The 21145-nt window shown below is 40.4% G+C and overlaps 1 protein-coding gene across 2 annotated transcripts in view; it reads left to right on the top strand.

Moving 5' to 3' along the window:
* LOC137323723 (WAS/WASL-interacting protein family member 1-like) overlaps positions 1-21145 on the top strand; it is an 84076-nt gene that overhangs the window by 1459 nt on the left and 61472 nt on the right. The window lies entirely within an intron of this gene.

The following is a 21145-nucleotide window of genomic DNA, read 5'->3' as shown; positions in this document are numbered from 1 at the left end:
GAAGGTGGGAGCCACACGGAAAAAGTTGGCCTCCAATTGGCTGAAGAAAGATTTTAGCCTATCAAGCACTGAAGTCTTTGATGTAATTTTCTACCATCAAATCGATGTTATCTTGTTCGTGGAATCAATTGGCTGATTGTGTCCTGATAAGGGAGCTCGTGCATTGTAGGATATAGTACTCCCACATGAGGTATGACAGAAGTTGGTTGTGCAATAAGCTTTTTTTTATTCTGTCCCACTAACTAATCTTAGGGGTGTGCTCTGTACTGTAACAATGTGGATTTACTAATGCCAAATAAGCCATCTTTATTGTCTCTGAGAGTCAGATCTTTGCACAAAACTGTCTATTAGATCAGTGTTATCAGTCTGTATTACCGAGAACGGACTCATACTGCACAAACTCCATTTCTCTTAGGCCAACGATCTGGGCTGGATTTGAACCCAGACTCCAGGTGTGAGAAGGCAGACTGTTAACCATTGAACTTTTCAATTATCTGGAAAAATCTTGAATAAGTGTTTTTAGGATGTATTCTCCAAAAGTGCATGTGCTCCATTGGAGCCCTTTAAGTACTGTCAATGAACATAGATGCCAGGAAAAAGGAAGGTTTTACCTAGCATTCGTTCCTGGTGCTGATTGCAAACAGTGGTTAACTTTCAAAATAAGTACTGGCTGAAGTTGGCCTCTACTTGTTTAAGAAATGAGCTGTGGCTTACAGTTGACATCCATGTGTTAAAGTTGTGCTGAATTTCATTTTTTGTAGTACAGTCCTACCCATTTATGTCAACATGTTGGGGATCATACTAATTTGTTGACATAAGTGGTATGTTGACATATGCGAGATGAAGTCAGCAGAGTCCTGTTTCCATCCCGCCATGCCAGTTCTTTCTTTTCTGTGTTATTTCAATTTTCTCCTTGAACTTCAATAGTCAGTCACGTGGGGCTTTGCTTTCTCAATGCAAACACAGCTCTTAATAAAAGAAAAGGCACTTACTACTAATTCATGGTTGACATTTCACTTTCACCCTCTCGCGCTGTATTCTGGAATCTTCTCAAATGTAGCCGGAGCCCAGCAGAATTGTGGAAGTTGTAGGCATATGACCAGCAAAGGCGAAAAGACTACAATCCCAAAAGGCAAAACAACAATAATGCATGCAAAATGACTTTTTTCGTGTTTCTCCTCCTCCATTTTTACTTTCATCGCACTGTGAAGATAAGGGCCTGTCAGCACAATTGGTAATGGAAGAAGGCCTTTAATACTGCTGGAGGCTTAAAAAATGTGGAGCGTTAAGTGTGCCTACATTAATGTGTATGTCGACATAAATGGTAAATATTTGGTATTAATGTATAGGGGAGGGACTGGGACTTTTTGTTGAAATAAGTGGGATGATGACATAAACAGGTTGAAGATAACTGGATAGGACTGGACAAATATTTAAAATACCCATTATTGGCATCAACAGAACTGTCTGCTGTGCTGGTGTGTGAAAGAAACCATTCATTCAGATGAGTCTTCAAAAGCAGTATTTATATTTTTAAAGGCTTGCATTTTAAACTAAGATAGTAACCACACCTTTCTCCTTCACAATAATCATATTTAGACTCTGAAAACTTTTTTCATCAAAATTATTCTTTAATAACCATGCATTTAGTGACATACTTGTGTATGTTATTTGAAAGTTCCAAAGTTTTCTAAACGTTTTGTCCTGAAGGTTATGTGAAATTAAAACGTGAGAGCCTTACACAGCAGAGATTGCTGCAAGAAGTGGGAACAACAGGCAGAACGTGAAGTGATCTGAAATGACCATATGAACATACAAAAATGATGGACAGCAAAAGACCAGCTGGTCAATCGAGTCTGACCCATTCAGTCGGGTTGCAATTAAGCAACATAACCCTCAATGCTCCCAACCTACCAGCGGCCATGTAATAAGAACATAAGAATTAGGAGCAGGAGTAGGCCATATGGCCCCTTGAGCCTGCTCCACCGTTCAATAAGATCATGTCTGATCTTCGACCTCAACTCCACTTTCCCGCCCAATCCCCGTATTCCTTGATTCCCCTAGAGTCCAAAAATCTGTCGATCTCTGCCTTGAACATACTCAATGACTGAGCATCCATAGCCCTCTGGGGTAGAGAATTCCAAAGATTCACCACCCTCTGTGTGAAGAGATACCTCCTCATCTCAGGCTTAAATCGCCGACCCCTTATCCTGAGACTATGCCCCCTAGTTCTAGACTCTCCAGCCAGGGGAAACAACCTCTCAGCATTTACCCTGTCAAGCCGCCTCAGAATCTTGTGTTTCAATGAGATCACCTCTCATTCTTCTAAACTCCAGAGAATGTAGGCCCATTCTACTCAGTCTCTCAGAACAGGACAACCTTCTCATCCCAGGAATTAATCTAGTGAACCTTCGTTGGACCGCTTCCAAGGCAAGAACATCCTTCCTTAGATAAGGAGACCAAAACCGTGCACAGTACTCCAGGTTTGGTCTCACCAAAGGCCTGTACAGTTGTGACAAGATGTCCTTACTCTTGTACTCCAACCCCCTTGCAATAAAGGCCAACATGCCATTTGCCTTCCTAATTGCATGCTGTACCTGCATGCTAAATTTGTGTTTCTTGTACGAGGACAACCAAGTCTCTCAATTCCAACATTTAATAGTTTCTCACCATTTAAAAAATATTTTAAAAAAATTTTTCCTACCAAAGTGAATAACCTCACATTTCCCCACATTATACTCCATCTACCACCTTCTTGCCCACTCACTTAACCTGTCTATATCCCTTTGCAGACTTTGTATCCTCCTCAAAGCTTACTTTCCCACCTAGCTTTGTATCATCAGCAAACTTGGATAGATTAATATAGATTGTAAATAGCTGAGGCTTTTTGTCCCATTAGTTTGTCTGGTACTTTCTTGCCCACTGATATTAATTGTTTTAAGTTCTTCACTCTCATTTGTCCCTTGGTTCCCCACTATTTTTGGTAGTTTTTTTGTGTCTTCTACTGTGAAGACAAACAAATATTTTGTATCTAACATCTCAACCATTTCCTTATTCCCCATTATAATTTCTCCTGACTCAGCCTCTAAGGGACCAATGTTTATTTTTGCTACTCTCTTCCTTTTTACATACTTGTAGAAGCTTTCACAATCCGTTTTTATATTTCTTGCTAGTTTACTCTCATTCCATTTTCTCCCTTATCACTTTTTCAGTCATCCTTTGCTGGTTTCTAAAACTCTCCCAATCCTCAGGCTTACTACTCTTCTTTGCAACATTATAAACCTCTTCTTTTAATCTAATGCTATCCTTCAGTTAGCCACGGATGGATCTCTTTTCCCATGGAGTTTTTATTTCTCAATGGAATGTATATTCGTTGAGAATTCTGAAATATTTCTTTAAATGTCTGTCACTGCTTATCTACCGTCATACCTTTTTAATCTAATTTCCCAATCTACCTTAGCCAACTTGCCCTTCATACCTATATAATTGGCTTTATTTAAGTTTAAGAATCTAGTTTTGGACTGAAGTATGTCACTCTCAAATTCAATGTGAAATTCGATCATATTATGATCACTCTTCCCCACAGGATCCTTTACTATGAGATTACTAATTAAGCCTGTCTCATTACACAATACAAGATTATACAAATAGCTTGTTCCCTGGTTGGTTCTGCGACGTATTGTTCTAGGAAACTGTCTCGAATTCATTCCATGAACTTGTCCTCCAGACCAGCTTTGCCAATTTGATTTGCTCAGTCTGTATGAAGATTAAAGTCCCCCATGACTGGGAGAGGCAAAAACATAGAATAAAAAATAAACTCTAGGCCAAAAAAGAATCTTAAGAATGAGGAAAGGCATTATAAACTAAATAGTACAATTTTAAAGGGAGTGCAGGATCAGAGAGGCCTGGGTGTTCACATGCACAAACCTTTGAAGGTAGCAGGACAAGTTGATAAGACTGTTTTTAAAAAAAAATCATATGGGATCCTTGACTTTATAAATAGAAGCATAGAGTATAAAAGCAAGGAAGTTATGCTAAACCTTTATAAATCAATAGTTAGGCCTCAGCTGGAGTATTGTGTACAATTCTGGGCATCACACCTTAGGAAGGATGTCAGGGCCTTAGAGAGGGTGCAGAAGAGATTTACTAGAATGGTGCCAGTGTGAGGGACTTCAGTTATATGGGGAGGTTGGGATTGTTCTCAGAGCAGAGAAGGTGAAGGGGAGTTTTAATAAAGGTCTTCAAAATTATGAAGGGTTTTGATGGAGTAGAGAGAAACTATTTCCATTGGCAGGAGGGTTGATAACAAGAGGACACAGATTTAAGATAATTGGCAAAAGAACCGGAGGAGAGATGAGGAGTTGTTGTTTTACGCAGGAAGTTGTTATGATCTGGAATGCACTGCCTGAAAGGACGGTGCAAGCAGATTCAATAATAACTTTCAAAAGGGAATTGGATATATAGTTGAAACTGGAAAAATTTGCAGGTTTATGGGGAAACAGCAAGAGAGTTGGACTAATTGAGTAGCTCTTTCGAAGAGCCGACATAGGCATGATGGGCCGAATAACCCCCTTCTGTGCTGTATGATTCTAAGAAATTCCTCTGACGCTTGAAGGTTATCAAAAATAAGTTCCAGGTGACCATGAGTTACATCTCCAAGTTCCCACCTACTTTTTGTACGCAGCAGCATCATCCTCCTCCAGCAACTTATTCAGCTCCATTTTGAGCATTTGCAGTGAATCAGCACCTATTGCACGAGCCGCCAAGTTATTCCAAAGGTTTACGACCCACTAAATAAGAGAAAAACCTCATGCTCGTGTAATTTATATGCATGACCTCTCCTTTTCACTAACTTATCTAATTCAAATAATCTGGCCACACAGACACAGTCTAGTCCCTTTGTTTTAATTAGTTCAGTGAAATCATGTGAAGTCTTATGTTTTTTAAAGTAAAAAAGATCCAGCTCTCTGAGCCTATCATTATAACTAAGGGTTATTAAACTAGTTTTTAATCTAGTTGTCCTCCTGAGAACCTTTTCCAGGGTTGATGTGTGAATACACAAATTTTGCGAAATTTAACAGATTGGGTAATAAGTATTGACATTTGTTCTCCTCGTGATCCTATCAATCAATTATTGCTGTGGCTGCAGCCAAAGGCTTTTTTTTTTACCAACTTACTTTATTTTAAGATTAATTCGAAGTTCTTATTGGAAAGAAAGCAGAGGCGGTTTAAAAAAACACATTAGTTGTAGAAATTACCAGCAATAATGTGCACTTACCACAATGTCAGTATCACAAGGAAAACTGGACAAAATCTGTAGATGGGTAGAAGACTAGCAGATGAAATATAACACAGGTTAACGTAAAGTACTGCACAATGGAGAAAAAATCGACAATAGGCATACCTCTATGAAAACTGTCTAACTAGCTAAAGATGAGTTGAAAGGACTTGCTGGTATTAAGCTCTGCGCTTAACATTTCAAGTCAATGTGGAGCAATGATTACCAAAGCAAACAGAATGCTGAACAATATTGCCAAATTAGTGAAGTACAAATTGGAGGATATAATGCTGAAAATGTACAATGCTCTGTTCAGACTACATTTGGAGCAGTGTATCCAGTTTTAGCCACCCAAGCACACACAAAATTCAAATTCTCTTTGGCGGGGGGGGTGCAAATAAGATAATCGAAGACTGAGCTTTTGAGGGTAGAAACTAGGGCTCTTTAGTTTTAAAAGTAAAGGATCTTTTTATAGAGATATATTGAGATAATGAACAGCATTGCAAAGGTTAACCCAGAGCACTACTTCAAGGCAAGCCACAACAGTAGGCGATGGGACAGAGGCTCACACTGTCGAAAGGCAAATTTAGGTCACGTGAGTGAATTTTGACACAGAATAAATAATTAACACTTGGAGCAGACTTTTGGGTAGGGTAATAGAAGTGAAAACCTTAGTTGTTCAAGAGAAAGTTGGATGCTGTGATGGGGCTGTAGTTTCTCACTCTGGACTGATGAGCTGAATGTCTTTCCTCATTTGTATTTATCGTGTATGGTCTTTTAATGTTTTTGTACAATGATGTTCTGTATTCATTTTTTCCTAAATTAATCTCTAGTCCATGCCACTTACCTTCGGTCAAGAGGGCAGCCTATGTTGCTCTTGAGTTGGGCACTAGGAAGTGCACAAGAATGACAAAGTGGTGATTATTTTTCCTTTTTACACTTGTGCTCAGGATATCCTTACACCAGCAAAACTAAATTCAGCAAACATGGGTGTGAACTCATATTAGTTTGGCTAAGTTGGTTGCACTCTGCTGAAGCAGAACATTGAGAGTTCAAGTCCCACTCGAGAACTTCAGCACATAATCTAGGTTTATATTCTAGTGCAGTACTAACAAGAATGGAGCATTGTAAGTTGTGCTTGTTACAAATTTTGGCTTGCTAAACACAAAAGACCCCTCCAATAAATAATTCCTTGCTGCCTATGAATTTGAGCTTACACCCACAATATCTGCTAAATTAGCATCGTACAAAACACCCTTGTTACTGTAATTTCCTTACTAGTCTTCAGATAACAGAAAAATAAATATTCCATCAAACCATGAGCCTAGAAATAATTTATGAATTAGATATAGTAAAGAAGTAAGAAATTACACAGTAATCAGCTCAAACCCTGAAGGTACAACATGTTATACTTTTTAAATCATTACCTTATTAAATAATCTTAAATAACATTGACACTGTCAACATCCTCCAATTCCATAGTAACCAGCCAGGGCTCAGGAAACCAGAGATTTTTTTTTGCCCGGTGTTGTGACTCCGAATTTGGATTTTGTAGTCTGAGCATATGCAGTGTACCTAATCTCCTAGGATGCATCAGTACCATTCAGTCAGCTATACTAATGGATTTTTTTTTGGCTTTTAATGATTTCTACTCAGTAGCTTTTAACAAGGATGCATTTCAAAAGCTTTATTTAGGTAAAGTGTAAGTTCTGACTTTTTCTAAAGTGTGTGAGAAAGGAGAGAAAATATGACATCGTATTGATTCCACACTTGTAGCTATTGTCTTCTGTTCTATAAACTGTACAAAGTATATTCAGCTGAGAGAAAGGGGGGGGAAAAAAGTCTGTCTTCATATTAGTTAGTTTGATTTTCAAAATAACATTTGTGAATTTCGAAGCCGACTAATTATTCCACCTGTGTTTTGGTAACAGAAAAGGTAATTGCTAATGCTTATTCCTTTGACACAAATTCTAATTTTGTAACAGCTATGAGACCGAGAGGCAGACAGATGTTGTCTATCCTCATTCTAATTTGATTCTTTTAAAAAAAACAAGTAGGATGCACTTTGAAAGCAAACAAAACTTTGAGGGCGCTAACAGGAAGAGAAGGTACGAGGGGGAAGAGTGAAACAAGGTGAGGAGGCCTCTCACCAACCAACCTTGGGTGGAACGAGTGGCAGTGAGGAGAGTAGACACAGGATTAAGGTTCACATGAGTGACAGTGGAGCAAGAGGGGAGGTAAGGGTGGTGATGGGAGTTGTAGGAAGCAGAAAAGGTAATGTGAAGGGGTTAGGGAATGCAATGGAAGTGAGGGGGAGCGTGAGTGATTGAGGGAGGGGAAGGGAGCCACGGAGGGCTATATCTCTGCTGAAAATCCCACCCCAAATGCAGTTTGCAGGCATTGGTGGCTTCTTTTCCTGCCATACCATGCTATGCCACTCACCACCTCCCACCCGATGGAAAAGAAAAACACAGAAAGAGAAGCATTAAGGGAGAGAACAAAGCAGATAGAGTGAACGAGAGAGACACAAGAGCAGTGAATGAGGCACAGAAGAGCAGAGGTAAAGAGACAACAATACAAAGATAGCAGACAGTAGAGAGGGACAGACAGACAAATTCTCTGACTTATCACGTGCAACAATATAGATGATCGTCTAGTATATTTTAATGTATATAAAATATGTCTTGTGTCTGTCCGTGATTCCAGTCTTAAAGTCCTTACTTCCTGTTAACATTTTTTTGTCATTTTATTTGTATTTGATTACTTTATCGATCCCTATGGCCACACTTCCCGTTGAAGTTTAAATTAACTATCATGATGCAGGGGCAGTCCTCCTGCCAATGGTGGTGCTATACTAACACTTGTGGCACTGTGAAGCTTCAATTCCCAATTCACAGGTGGTCATTCTCTTGCTTTGGCCTCTGTCATCCCAGGCTCTGGTCCTGATCACAACTCCTTTCCCGCACACCCAAGGATAATGGCGACTGCAGCCAGAATTGCAGCCATCGCCCACTGCCCCACACCTCAGAGATTGACTTGTGGTTGGAACTGCAGCTGTCACCTGTTCCGCTCTGGCCTTTGTCATTCCCATGTTCTGCTTGTAGCCCCACTCAACTGCACTGCTCTGGTCTGTGGCAAGCCCCAGCTCCTTCCAGCCACTTTCCAAGAGATGCAAAAATTGCTGACTGAATTTTTCTGGTTAAAAATAGATGTTATTAAAACAGCCATGTTTATTTACCATTATAGAAAAGTGGAGACAGAGTGGAATCCATATATTTTTGCAGCTGAGATAATTATTCAGGTATCCAAGGTAAACCTTATTTCCAGGAACCAATCACAAAACAATAAATTTGATGTTTGCGCGGATCTCTGAGAAATTAGTGCTACCTTCCAGTGCTCCCCTTCCAATGCTGTCAGTCATTTACCCTCTTCACCCTTCACTGCTGACAGAGCCCAGAAACTACCATTGAGCCAAATCCCACATTCTTCCCCCCAGTTCTGCCAAACTCCAGGTTCCCCTCTACAGCCAGATCCTAGAACCATCCCTCCAGTGCTACTAAACTGCAGGGTCACTCCCAGTGTTACTAAACCCCAATTGGCATGCATGATTCTGACACCATCCCCACTTCTTTCAAACTTGCTATATTACCTCCTTGTTAAAAAGTTAATCTACTGCATTTCACATTACTGTTTTTTTTTACATGCTGGAGAACCACAATCAGGATAGTGGGCGATTTCCACTGAGAAAGGTGCAGATTCCACTCAAAATAATGATAGTCAAAGACAGACCTGTACTGTCCAGTCCAAACAGGTATTTTCTGACTCAAAGATCTGATATGGTCCTGTAGGCTGCCTTTTCAATTTGGAAATGCAGTTTTATCTTCCAGATAAAAGTACAACAAATTTGGTTTGAGATTTGTGGTAGCATTTATGAGAGTACTTTGGATTCATCATCAGACAACTGCAATTTTTCTCCAAGTCGCAGCCTGTCAATGCACCCACCTTTCTCATTATTCCCTGTGCAAGTCCTTTAACCTAATTTCTGATCTACCCATAGCACCTAAACCATCCTGATCAAAGTCACGAATAACATGCTGTGTGACTACAAAAATGGCACTTTGTCCCTCAGAATACTTGGTGTTCAGCACTGTCACCTCTGTTATGTGGACACTACCAGTGTCTCTGCCGACCATGTGTGCAGGAAGTGTGTCCACCTGCAGCTACTGACCGATCGTATCTCGGAGCTGGAGCTGCGGGTGGATTCACTGTGGAGCATCCGCGATGCAGAAAAACTCGTGGATAGCACGTTTAGCGAGTTGGTCACACCGCAGGTAAAGGGTGTACAGGCAGGAAGTGAATGGGTCACCACCAGGCAGAGTAAGAGGTGCAGGCAGGTAGTGCAGGGGTCCCCTGTGGCCATCCCCCTCTCAAACAGATAAACCACTTTGGATGCTGTTGCAGGGGATGACTTATCAGGGGAAGGCAGCAGCAGCCAACTTCCTGGCACCACGGGTGGCTCTGCTGCACAGGCTGGGAGGAAAAAGAGTGGAAGAGCTATAGTGATAGGGGACTCAATTGTAAGGGGAATAGATAGGCGTTTCTTCGGCCGCAACCGAGACTCCAGGATGGTGTGTTGCCTCCCTGGTGCAAGGGTCAAGGACGTCTCGGAGCGGCTACAGAACATTTTGGAGGGGGAGGGTGAACAGCCAGCTGTCGTGGTGCACATAGGCACCAACGATTTTGGTAAAAAAGGGGATGAGGTCCTAAAAGCAGAATATAGGGAGTTAGGAGGTAAATTAAAAAATAGGACCTCAAAGGTAGTAATCTCAGGATTGCTGCCAGTGCCACGTGCTAGTCAGAATAGAAATAGGAGGATATTTCAAATGAGTACGTGGCTAGAGGAATGGTGCAAGGGGGAGGGTTTCAAATTCCTGGGACACTGGAACCGGTTCTGGGGGAGGTGGGACCAGTACAAACCGGACGGTCTGCATCTGGGCAGGGCCGGGACCACAGTCCTAGGGGGAGTGTTTGCTAATGCTGTTGGGGAGGGATTAAATTAAAGTGGCAGGGGGTTGGGAACCTGAGCAGGGAGACAGAGGAAAGCGTATCAGGAAGGGACAGAAGGTATGGCGTAATAGGTAAAGTGTTAAAAAAGGAAAAAGCAGGAACTAAGTGTCTCAAAACAGATTTGAAAGTTCTTTATCTGAATGCACGTAGCATTCGTAACAAAATGGACAAGTTAAAGGCACAAATAACTACGTATGGGTATGATCTTGTGGCCATTAAAGAAACATGGCTGCAGGGTGACAACGACTGGGAATTAAATATGCCAGGGTATTTAACAATCAGGAAGGACAGGCAGGAAGGAAGGGGAGGTGGGGTGGCTATGTTAATAAAGGAAGGAATCACTGTAATACAGAGAAATTATATTGGGACAAAGGATCAAGATAATGAAACAGTTTGGGTAGAGATAAGGAATAATAAGGGGAAAAAAACACTAATGGGCGTAGTATATAGGCCTCCTAATAGTTGCAACTCTGCTGGAAGAAGTATTAATCAGGAAATAGTTGGGGCATGTAACAAGGGAACAGCTATAATTATGGGGGATTTTAACTATCATATTAACTGGACAAATCAAATTGGGCAGGGCAGCCTTGAGGAAGAGTTCATTGAGTGCATTAGGGATGGATTTCTTGAGCAGTATGTAACTGATCCTATGTAATGAGTCAGGATTAATTAATAATGTCCTAGTTAAGGATCCCCTTGGAATGAGTGACCACAACATGGTTGAATTCCATATCCAATTAGAGGGTGAGAAGGTTGATTCTCAAACAAGCGTACTGAGCTTGAATAAAGGAGACTATGATGGTATGAGAGCGGAATTGATTAAAGTGGACTGGGAAAATAGATTAAAGGGTAAGACGGTGCATGAGAATTGGTGTTCAGTTAAGGAGTTATTTTACAACTTTCAAAATAAATATAGTCCACTGAGGAAAAAAGGGTGTAAAAGAAATGACAGCCATCTGTGGCTAAGTAAAGAAATCAAGGATAGTATCCGACTAAAAACAAGGACATATAAGGTAGCCAAACTTAGTGGGAGGATAGAAGATTGGGAAGTCTTCAAAAGACAGCAAAAAGTAACTAAAGGATTGATTAAGAAAGGGAAGTTAGATTTATGAAAAGAAATTCGCAAAAAATGTAAAAACAGATAGCAAGAGTTTCTATAGTTATATAAAAAGAAAAAGGGTGGCTAAGGCAAACGTAGGTCCCTTAGAGGATGAGACCGGGAAATTAATGGTGGGAAACATGGAGATGGCAAAAATGCTGAAAAAATATTTTGTTTCAGTCTTTACGGTAGAGGACACCAAGAATATCCCAACACTGGACAAACAGGGGGCTCTAGTGGGGGAGGAGCTAAATACGATTAAAATCACTAAGGAGATGGTACTCAGTAAAATAATGGGACTCAAAGCGGATAAATCCCCTGGATCTGATGGCTTACATCCTAGGGTCTTGAGGGAAGTGGCAGTAGGGATTGTGGATGCTTTGGTAATAATTTTCCAAAATTCCCTGGATTCAGGAAAGGTCCCGGCAGATTGGAAAACTGCTAATGTAACACCGTTATTTAAAAAGGGTAGTAGGCAGAAGGCTGGAAATTATAGGCCAGTTCGCCTAATATTGGTGGTGGGTAAAATTTTGGAGTCTATTATTAAGGAGACAGTAACGGAACATTTAGATAAGCATAATTTAATAGGACAAATTCAGCATGGCTTTATGAAGGGGAAGTCATGTCTGACAAATTTGCTTGAGTTCTTTGAGGACATAACGTACAGGGTGGATAAAGGGGAACCAGTGGACGTAGTGTATTTAGACTTCCAGAAGGCATTCGACAAGGTGCCACATAAAAGATTATTGCTTAAGATGAAAAATCACTGGATTGGGGGTAATATTCTGGCATGGGTGGAGGATTGGTTATCCAACAGGTAGCAGAGAGTTGGGATAAATGGTTCATTCTTGGACTGGCAACCAGTAACCAGTGGTGTTCCACAGGGATCGGTGCTGGGTCCCCAACTCTTTACAATCTATATTAACGATTTGGAGGAGGGGACCGAGTGCAACATATCAAAATTTGCAGATGATACAAAGATGGGAGGGAAAGTAGAGAGTGAGGAGGACATAAAAAACCGACAAGGGGATATAGGCAGGCTGGGTGAGTGGGCGGAGATTTGGCAGATGCAATATAAGATTGGAAAATGTGAGGTTATGCACTTTGGCAGGAAAAATCAGAGAACAAGTTATTATCTTAATGGCGAGAAACTGGAAAGTACTGCAGTACAAAGGGATCTGGGGGTCCTAGTGCAAGAAAATCAAAAAGTTAGTATGCAGGTGCAGCAGGTGATCAAGAAGACCAACGGAATGTTGGCTTTTATTGCTAGGGGTATAGAATATAAAAACAGGGAGGTATTGCTGCAGTTATATAAGGTATTGGTGAGACCGCACCTGGAATACTGCATTCATTTTTGGGGTCCATATTTAAGAAAAGACATACTTGCTCTCGAGGCAGTACAAAGAAGGTTCACTTGGTTAATCTCGGGGATGAGGGGAGGTTGAGTATGAGGAGAGGTTGAGTAGATTGGGACTCTACTCATTGGAGTTCAGAAGAATGAGAGGCGATCTTATTGAAACATGTCAGATTGTGAAGGGGCTTGATCGGGTGGATGCGGTAAGGATGTTCCCAAAGATGGGTGAAACTAGAACTAGGGGGCATAATCTTAGAATAAGGGGCTGCTCTTTCAAAACTGAGATGAGGAGAAACTTCTTCACTCAGAGGGTAGTAGGTCTGTGGAATTTGCTGCCCCAGGAAGCTGTGGAAGCTACATCATTAGATAAATTTAAAACAGAAATAGACAGTTTCCTAGAAGTAAAGGGAATTAGGGGTTATGGAGAGCGGGCAGGAAATTGGACATGAAGCTGAGTTCGGATTGGTCATGGCCCTGTGGGTGGCGGAGAGGGCCCAGGGGCTGAGTGGCCGGGTCCTGCTCCTACTTCTTGTGTTCTTTAGATTTGTGGTTGGGATCAGATCAGCCATGATCTTATTGAATGGCAGAGCAGGCTCGAGGGGCCGATTGGCCTACTCCTGCTCCTATTTCTTATGTTCTTCACTGCACCACTCTCTCCTGTTCAGATCAGGCACAACCCAACTGCTACATATAATTGAACTTTTCCCATTCTCACAGTCCCTTGTGGTGTGCCCCATGGTTTATTCTTGGTTTTATCCTCCTTATTTATTATCTCCATGATGCCCCTTGGCAGTGCCCTCCCTAAGCATGTGTTTAATTTTTGCATATATGCCAACAACATGTTACTCTGAACCAGATAGTGTACAATCTCTGCATTCTGCTCAACCTTGAGCTGACCTTTTTACCCCATATCCGGTGTCAGGATTGAATTTTTCCACCTTGGAATGGTTGCCAGCTTGCATCTGTACCTCCCTCTCCTGCCAAAACACCTCAAGGACTGATTTCTTAAATTCTTTTCCTGGTGTTCCCACCTGCACACTTAACACACTTCAGTTATTCCAGAACTCTGCAGTCAGATTGGCAGACCCAACACTCATGTCCTTGCCCAGCTTCATTAGCTGCCTGTCTCCCAGGGAATCAACTAAAAGGCCAATGTCTTCAAATTTCTGAATGGTCTCACTTCATCTTGAGTGCATGATCTACTTGAGCCTTATGTCTCAGCCTGCACCCTCCACTGCTCCTTCTCTGGATTACTACACATCTCCCATTCCCTCTATATCTAAAAGAGGCCAATCTTTCAGTCACTACATCAAAACTAATTTGTTTTGTTGCCTTTTTCCCTTTTTAAAAGCCTCATTAAAGCTGCCTTTTCAAGAATGCTTCCACTTTCCTGCCTTAATTTTTCCCATCTCCTGCTTTGAATCCTTCTCTCTCCTGGTAAAACACTCTGAAATGTTCTACACAGGTGGTTGTTACTTTGCGTTGTGGTACCTACAGACTAGTACACTAACAACTAATGGAAATATTTGTTGCTCTGTGCATTTGTTTTTATTGTCCTCTCAGTAAAGTGCGCCGTTGTTAGAATTAAATAAGTAGATTGTTGTGCCATATTTGGTTGCAGTATTTCTATAGCTAGAAAGAAATTTTATTCGGGTAAACAAAAATTGGAAGTTATATTATTCCATTTAAATACTTTATGCTTTTAAAGAGATTACCACCTTACTTTCAAGTACAGCAAAACCATGATATGCTAATTACTGAAAAGAATAGGTATTTCACCCATTAATTAAATCAGATTCTACAAAGCTCAGTTTGATGATTCTTTGTATAAATACTGTATATGTACTTGTTAAGCAACTCTTGCTCACATGAGAGGAGCATTGGTTGTATTATATTTTTGCAAAATAATGTTTTACTATTTTTATTGCATTGATCAAGTTATTTTGGTAATGGGACTTTCTGGAAAATTCTGTATTAATAAGTTGCATAGATGAGTAGATGACTTTACTTCTGTAAAAGTTCAGATGAAATTAGTAAATCAGATTGAAAAGCAAGCTTCAACTGACACACCAGCTTTATGTTTGCAGAGCCATACATTTTTTTAAAATCTGGAAAAACTAATGAGATTAATGAGCATTAAATTAGATTCGGTACTTCCAACTTATTTTCATGTAAAGCTTTAGCTAAGTGTGTTGAAGTCTTGCTTGAGGTTTGCAGTAACCACATGATAGATCTTTAAATAAATATAGTCAAGATTCAAAGTATGCAGGAACAGGGATTTATTTAAAACAAATGCATAACCTTCAGTCTTTCCTGTTAACTGTATCCCTAATAACCTAATGCACAATTGCAACACTGCAGAACACACCTTTAACTCTAGTTGTAATTGTGAGGAGTTCAATATAACAAAAAACTGACTGGGGGGGGGGGGCGTTGGAGGAAAGAGGGATGTAAATCAGGGAGCCTAACCATCTGAGCGGATTGGCAGTTAATGCGTAACAATACATTATACCTCACGAGGGAATGATACATATTTTGGAATTTAAGATATCTTATGTATGTAACACCTTTACCAGTATAATAGAGCCTGTACTTCTGCCTTTAGAAATGTGCAACACTTGCAGTAAAAGAAACAGTGATAATTAAATATTGGGAATGCAGGAGGACATAAAAACAACTTGTATTTATATAGCACCTTTTTAAAGCAGGAAAAAAAGTCCTAATGTGCTTCACAGAAGCAAAATCATCCAAAAATCAACTCTGAGCCAAAGAAGGAGTATTAGAAAGGGTGACTAAAAGCTTATTCAAAGAGCTGGGTTTTAAGGAGGAGAGAGGTGGAGTGGCTTACGGGGGGAATTCCAAGGTTTAAGGCCTGGACAGCTGAAAGCACAGCTGCCAGTGGTGGGGCAAATGGAGTAGGGGATGCACAACAGGCCAGAGTTGGAGGAATGCAGATTTCCTGGAGATTTGTAGGGCTGGAGAAGGTTGCAGAGATAGGGACGGTTGCGGCCATGAAGGGATTTGAACACGAGGATGAGAATTTTAAATTTGAGGCATTGGGATACTGGGAGTCAATGTAGGTCAGTGAGTACAGGGGTGATAGGTGACCGGGTCTTGGTGCAGGATAGGATACAGGCAGCAGTTTACGATGAGCTCAAGTTATGGAAGGTGGAGGATGTGAGGCTGGCTAGTGGACCGTTGGAATAATCAAGTCTGGAGGTGACAAAGGCATGGTTGGGGCTTTCGACAGCAGATGGGCTGAGGCAGCAGCGGAAAAAGAAGGGAAAATAAAAATAAAGGTGTAGTCTCACGTAATTACTTTTTCCCTTCTGTGTTTGTATGTAGTTACGAGCTTAGAGACTTGTTGTTCATCTCACTTTCAATTTGAAAGGTTTTTTTTTGTAGTGAAGTCAGATATCTATAATGTGCTGTTTATATGTTTGTAGGATTGACTTCTGTTTCATCCTGATTTCTTTGTTCTGAGAAGGGTAAGAACCAGATATAAAAAGGATCAAGGTCAATGGCATAAATTGTGTTCATTGTGCATTTCTGCTTCCATTGTTGCCTTTGGAGGAGCATAGAGTAGAGGCTAGAACATTGTGGGCAGTCTCAGAATGGCACATTGATACATCAGGGGGCTAAACCGCCATGCTACCTCGGCACTGCAGCTTTAATTAAATTCTAAATGTGCTTGAAGTGGAAGTGTAAATGACACATTTCCCAGTTTTCCTCTGGTACTTCATTCTTTATAAACAACAGTTCAATCTATCAGGATAGACCTGCAAAACTGGGCCATTTTAGCTCAGAAAGAAGGCAACTGAGATGAGACCTTTATAAAAGATGATAAATGGTATAGGAAGGATAAATCTAAACTGTGCTTCAAGGTAAGCTATGAGAATGGGACAAGTAGGCATAGGTTTAAAAGGGTGAAAAGTGAATTCAGATGAATGTCAGGAAGAATTTCTTCACAAAAAGTGATTAAAGCTTGCAATCGACTTGTAGGTAAGGTACTGGAAGAAAATCTTACTAATTCAAGAGTCAGTTATATGCAGGGTGGAGGGGGGTTGCAATTGTGGGTTTTCCTTGAGGGCAGATGAACTAAGGTGGACGGAGTTGTCTTCCTCATCTGTATTTATCTGGTGATCGGGGTGATGACTTACAAAACAGGGAGATGTGGGTGACAAGAAACCTAAAATGGTATGATGGGATGGACATAAGTCATCTGCTTCCTAGTGGTCACTACATAAACCACACTTTCATGTGAAATGGCTAGAGCCGAATTTATATATTTGCTTGCATATGAGGTTCATGTCACTGCATATGTGATAATGCTTAATGCTATTCTCAGCATTTTTACTGAAATATTTGCAGATCCACATCTGTACCTCAAAGGAACACAAAAATGATTTTCTACAAAGGTTAATTCTCAAGATATTTCAAACAGAATTTAGATTGTGTCCATAAACCTGCATTTAATTTATTCAGTCTATAGCCGTATTCCTAGTTTTCTGATTCAGTAGGCCCTGCTTCTTCAGTGAAATAGTTTCACATGTCCAATTTTTGGATGTGTTACTGAATTGCCTGTATTCCTGACACACTGCCTGGAACAGTTTTCTGCCACTCAGAGCGACAGTTAAATTTAATCAGTGTTCTCACACCTTGATTACATAATTCATTGGCCTGTCCCTTTTTTGTGATTGGGAACGATCTAAGCATTCATGCGTTGTTCCAATGTACCATGTATCCTGTCTTGAATAATGCAGCCTGGTAGGTCTCATTCAATTCTTCCTTTCCCTATATGAAGCATCTTTTGGTGATATTTTTGTTTTTTAATTGGCCCCTTAGCCCTAATATTTAAACTAAGGCCCTTTTTTTTCCTTGACAACTCAATATTCAAATTTGCTGCAGTTCCTGAGTGAAAGAAAAGTAAATGCTCTTCTCTCCCTGGCACTCTCAGTATCCGTATAAAATTTGGCGGGTGGGGTGCCTAATCCATTGGCCTGGTTTGCTGAATTTGGATAATATAGCTAGGTTTCTGTAGCAAAACTTCATACTTTTTTTTTCAGCAAGTAAAATATTTAGTTGCGTTTTGTTTTCTGCATTAGTTTTTGTTGCTGTGGAGGGCACCATTTTTGCATGAGAAAATTTTTTCACGAAACTTTCCTCTGCACTATTGCTTACTGCTATGCAAATTGAAATTGTAGCAAAGTGCTAAGGATGGAAGTATCTTTGGGGATTCCCAACTGTGCTCCACAATTTAGCAGAGAAAGACTGGTTCTGAGGGGTGCAAATTCAGGTGCACTGACACCTGAGACATTTTGTCCACACTTGTCAGTAGCCCTGGACCATCATTTACAGATGCCAATGCTCTAACCTAAGTATGTCAGAGAAGTCTTTGGTTTGCTGCCTCTGTTTCACTAAAGAGGCTGTCACTGAGCTATGCCATCTGGTCACTACTGGACTGGCTCATGGCCTTCCTCTGCCACAAGCTGGGCATCTTTCACTGTACCCACAGCAGTACTTGCCATTGGCTATACACCAGCAGATACCCAACTCTATCATTCTGTTTTCCCAGAGCTCTTCTTCCTGCCCTGTCCCATTCCATTTGCATCCTATCTGCCTCTTTCTCCATCCCTATAGCAGCAAGTCTCCCATTGTCCATCCTGAACTATGCAATAGACTTCTTTTCACCCTCCCCCCTTGCTTCACTCTGCAAAATGTTTGCTCACTTGAGAACAAGGCTGTCCCCATCCATGACCTCATCATGGAGGAACAAATTGGCATCTTGAGCATGATTGAAACTTGCCTGACTGCTGGTGACCCTCTCCATCACTGAGGCCACCGACTTGGTGCCCATCTCCAGATCCCACCTTGGACTATCTCCTATTCCTCTGACTTCTGTTCCACTTTCAAATACATCACAGTATTATCACTCCCAGTGCTCCTTTTAAGATTCTTTTGTCACAGTAAGTTAAGTAGGGGAGCATCCTCATATCTGAATTCAGGTTAGTGGCCTGCGAAGTTTAGATTGTCTTTAGATCCAACCTAAGAACTGAATCCAGTTGTGCATGAGCTCCTATATTCCTCTGTTTGAATCTATGGATACCATTAAATTGAAGATTACCCCCTGTAAAACGCTATTGTAATTCTTACTTTGTTGACCAGCAGGTTGAATGAGTTGCGTTCTAGTCTCTGACCAACTATAATCCAATATGGTATGCGGACAGAAGTCATCACATTTGTAATTCCTGACCAAGTTTGAGATTTAAAATTTATTGGTGTAATTCCTTTTACATTCCTTGAGGTGCAAGTTTAGATGCTAGGGAAAAAATTCCAAAGTTACTTGTGCTTGGCAAGTAGATCTCTCTCTTTAAAATGCACCTAGATTATCTTTCTGGTGACCAAAAAACTATCACTTGAATAAATGCACAGGACCAATGGATGAAAGATTAAAAACAGAAAATGCTAAAAATGCACTTCATCTCAGCCAGCATTTGAAAAGAGAAAGGTAGCTTTTGGTTTCAAGTTGAACTCTTCACATTAATCTGGAAATACTCAGCAGGTCAGGCAGCATCTGTGGAGAAACAGAAGTCAGTCAGTCGACGTTTCAGGTCTTAAGACCATTCCTCAGGACTGGAAGATATTACAGATGAACAGCAATTTAAAAAGAAACAGAACAGGGGGAAGGGGAAAAAATACACACACCTGAAAAAGAAATAGAATGACCTGCGAAGTGCTTGGGTGGAGAACCGGAGATGGTTGAATGGCAGAAGTGATTTTGGTAGGAGACAAAAGGAGGCATAACGAGAGAAATCAAAGACATATACGAGGCACCCTGTGTGAGAATAGCTAAAGGACAATTAGGATGACCTGTTTTTTTTTCCGTTACCTTCACACTGATTTAATATTTGCTGATCTAAAAGAATAGAAGGCTGTGAAATAAGGTGGGAAGGGAGAAGTCACAAGGGTTCTTTTAATTTCCTGATTGCATGGATTACTCTAATCACAGAATAAAGACTATTGCACCTGAAAGGTGATTTTTGTTTAATGCACTCCTTGTATTCCTTCACATTACAAATCTGGTTACCTTATTTAAGTTTGAATAGTATAGAACAATTAAACTGTCATATTTAGCATTTTGATATTAGGAGGATCTAAATGCTGATTAATGCACTGTATCTATGGTGATTTAGGCTGCTTTAGCAAATGGTTTGCAGTGTTGTTGGAACAGGTATTGGAGCACTGATGATTCTGTCTCTCGATTTTTCCTGGAGTAATAGGTAGGGAGGTGGGTAAAAGAACAAATACAGGTGGAGAAATGGGATGCAGTGAGCCCACAAGAAAGGAGTCCACATACTTTGAAACATTCTCAAATCCATGTATTACTTAGTCTGACTGGCATATCCCCACAGGTATTTTGTCCACATGTTTGTGGTAAGAGGGTAATATACCCAACTATTTATGTACCTATGGGAATGTACTTGTAAATTTGAGTATTCACCTGAATGTGTACAGATACTTCTTTTTGAGTGATATACAACTCTGTGTACTTTGATTTGCCCAGACATGTAAACTTTGCAGATGACAGAACCCTAAAAAAAACTTAAGAGGAAATTGAGCAGCTTTCTGCTGTGTAGCAAGCTGTCAAAAGGATGTTGGCTGCTTCCTTTGTGGATCAAGTAATTTAGCAAATGTGAGAGATGTGAACTTTTTTTTAAAAAATGAGATCTCTTGCAAAAATATAGGAAGTATAAATTATATCTCAGCAAAAATTGTATGAGGAAAATGACTCCTGTTTAAAGATATTTTATGTGTTGATGTGAAAATAAAAGGCTACCCACAGTTTTGGTTCAGCTATAAATACTACTGTCGCAAGCATTACTTTTTACTTATAAGTTACAGTTCTGGAATTCCCAGTAGCTGGGATAGTCAGAAGAAAACCAGCGAATTCTAGCATGGCCAGAGTCTTCACTTCTAGGGGATTTGTGGAGTTGTGAAATGTAAAAAAAGCCTAATTATCAAACATGCCAAATAAAAATAAATAACTTTTAAACTGAAGGGAATGTCATGTATCTGCATGTACATTAAATGCATTCCTACATTACAACGGCGACTGCACTTCAAAAGTACTTCATTGGCTGTAAAACGCCAATGTCGTGAGGTCATGAAAGGTACTATATAAATGCAAGTCTTTTTAAATTAATAGCATATGTTCCAAATGGTGCACATTGTCAATATATTTCAGGCAGAAGCATATGACAAGTGCACTAAACTTGTGTACTAAAGACATTTCTTTTTAGGTCAGCTTTACATTTACTTGTACGTGATTTTAGAAGGTGGAAACAAG

The sequence above is a fragment of the Heptranchias perlo genome, chromosome 7 (genome assembly GCF_035084215.1).
Source record: "Heptranchias perlo isolate sHepPer1 chromosome 7, sHepPer1.hap1, whole genome shotgun sequence".
Taxonomy (NCBI): Eukaryota; Metazoa; Chordata; class Chondrichthyes; order Hexanchiformes; family Hexanchidae; genus Heptranchias; species Heptranchias perlo.
This window is presented reverse-complemented; position numbering and strand designations above follow the sequence as displayed.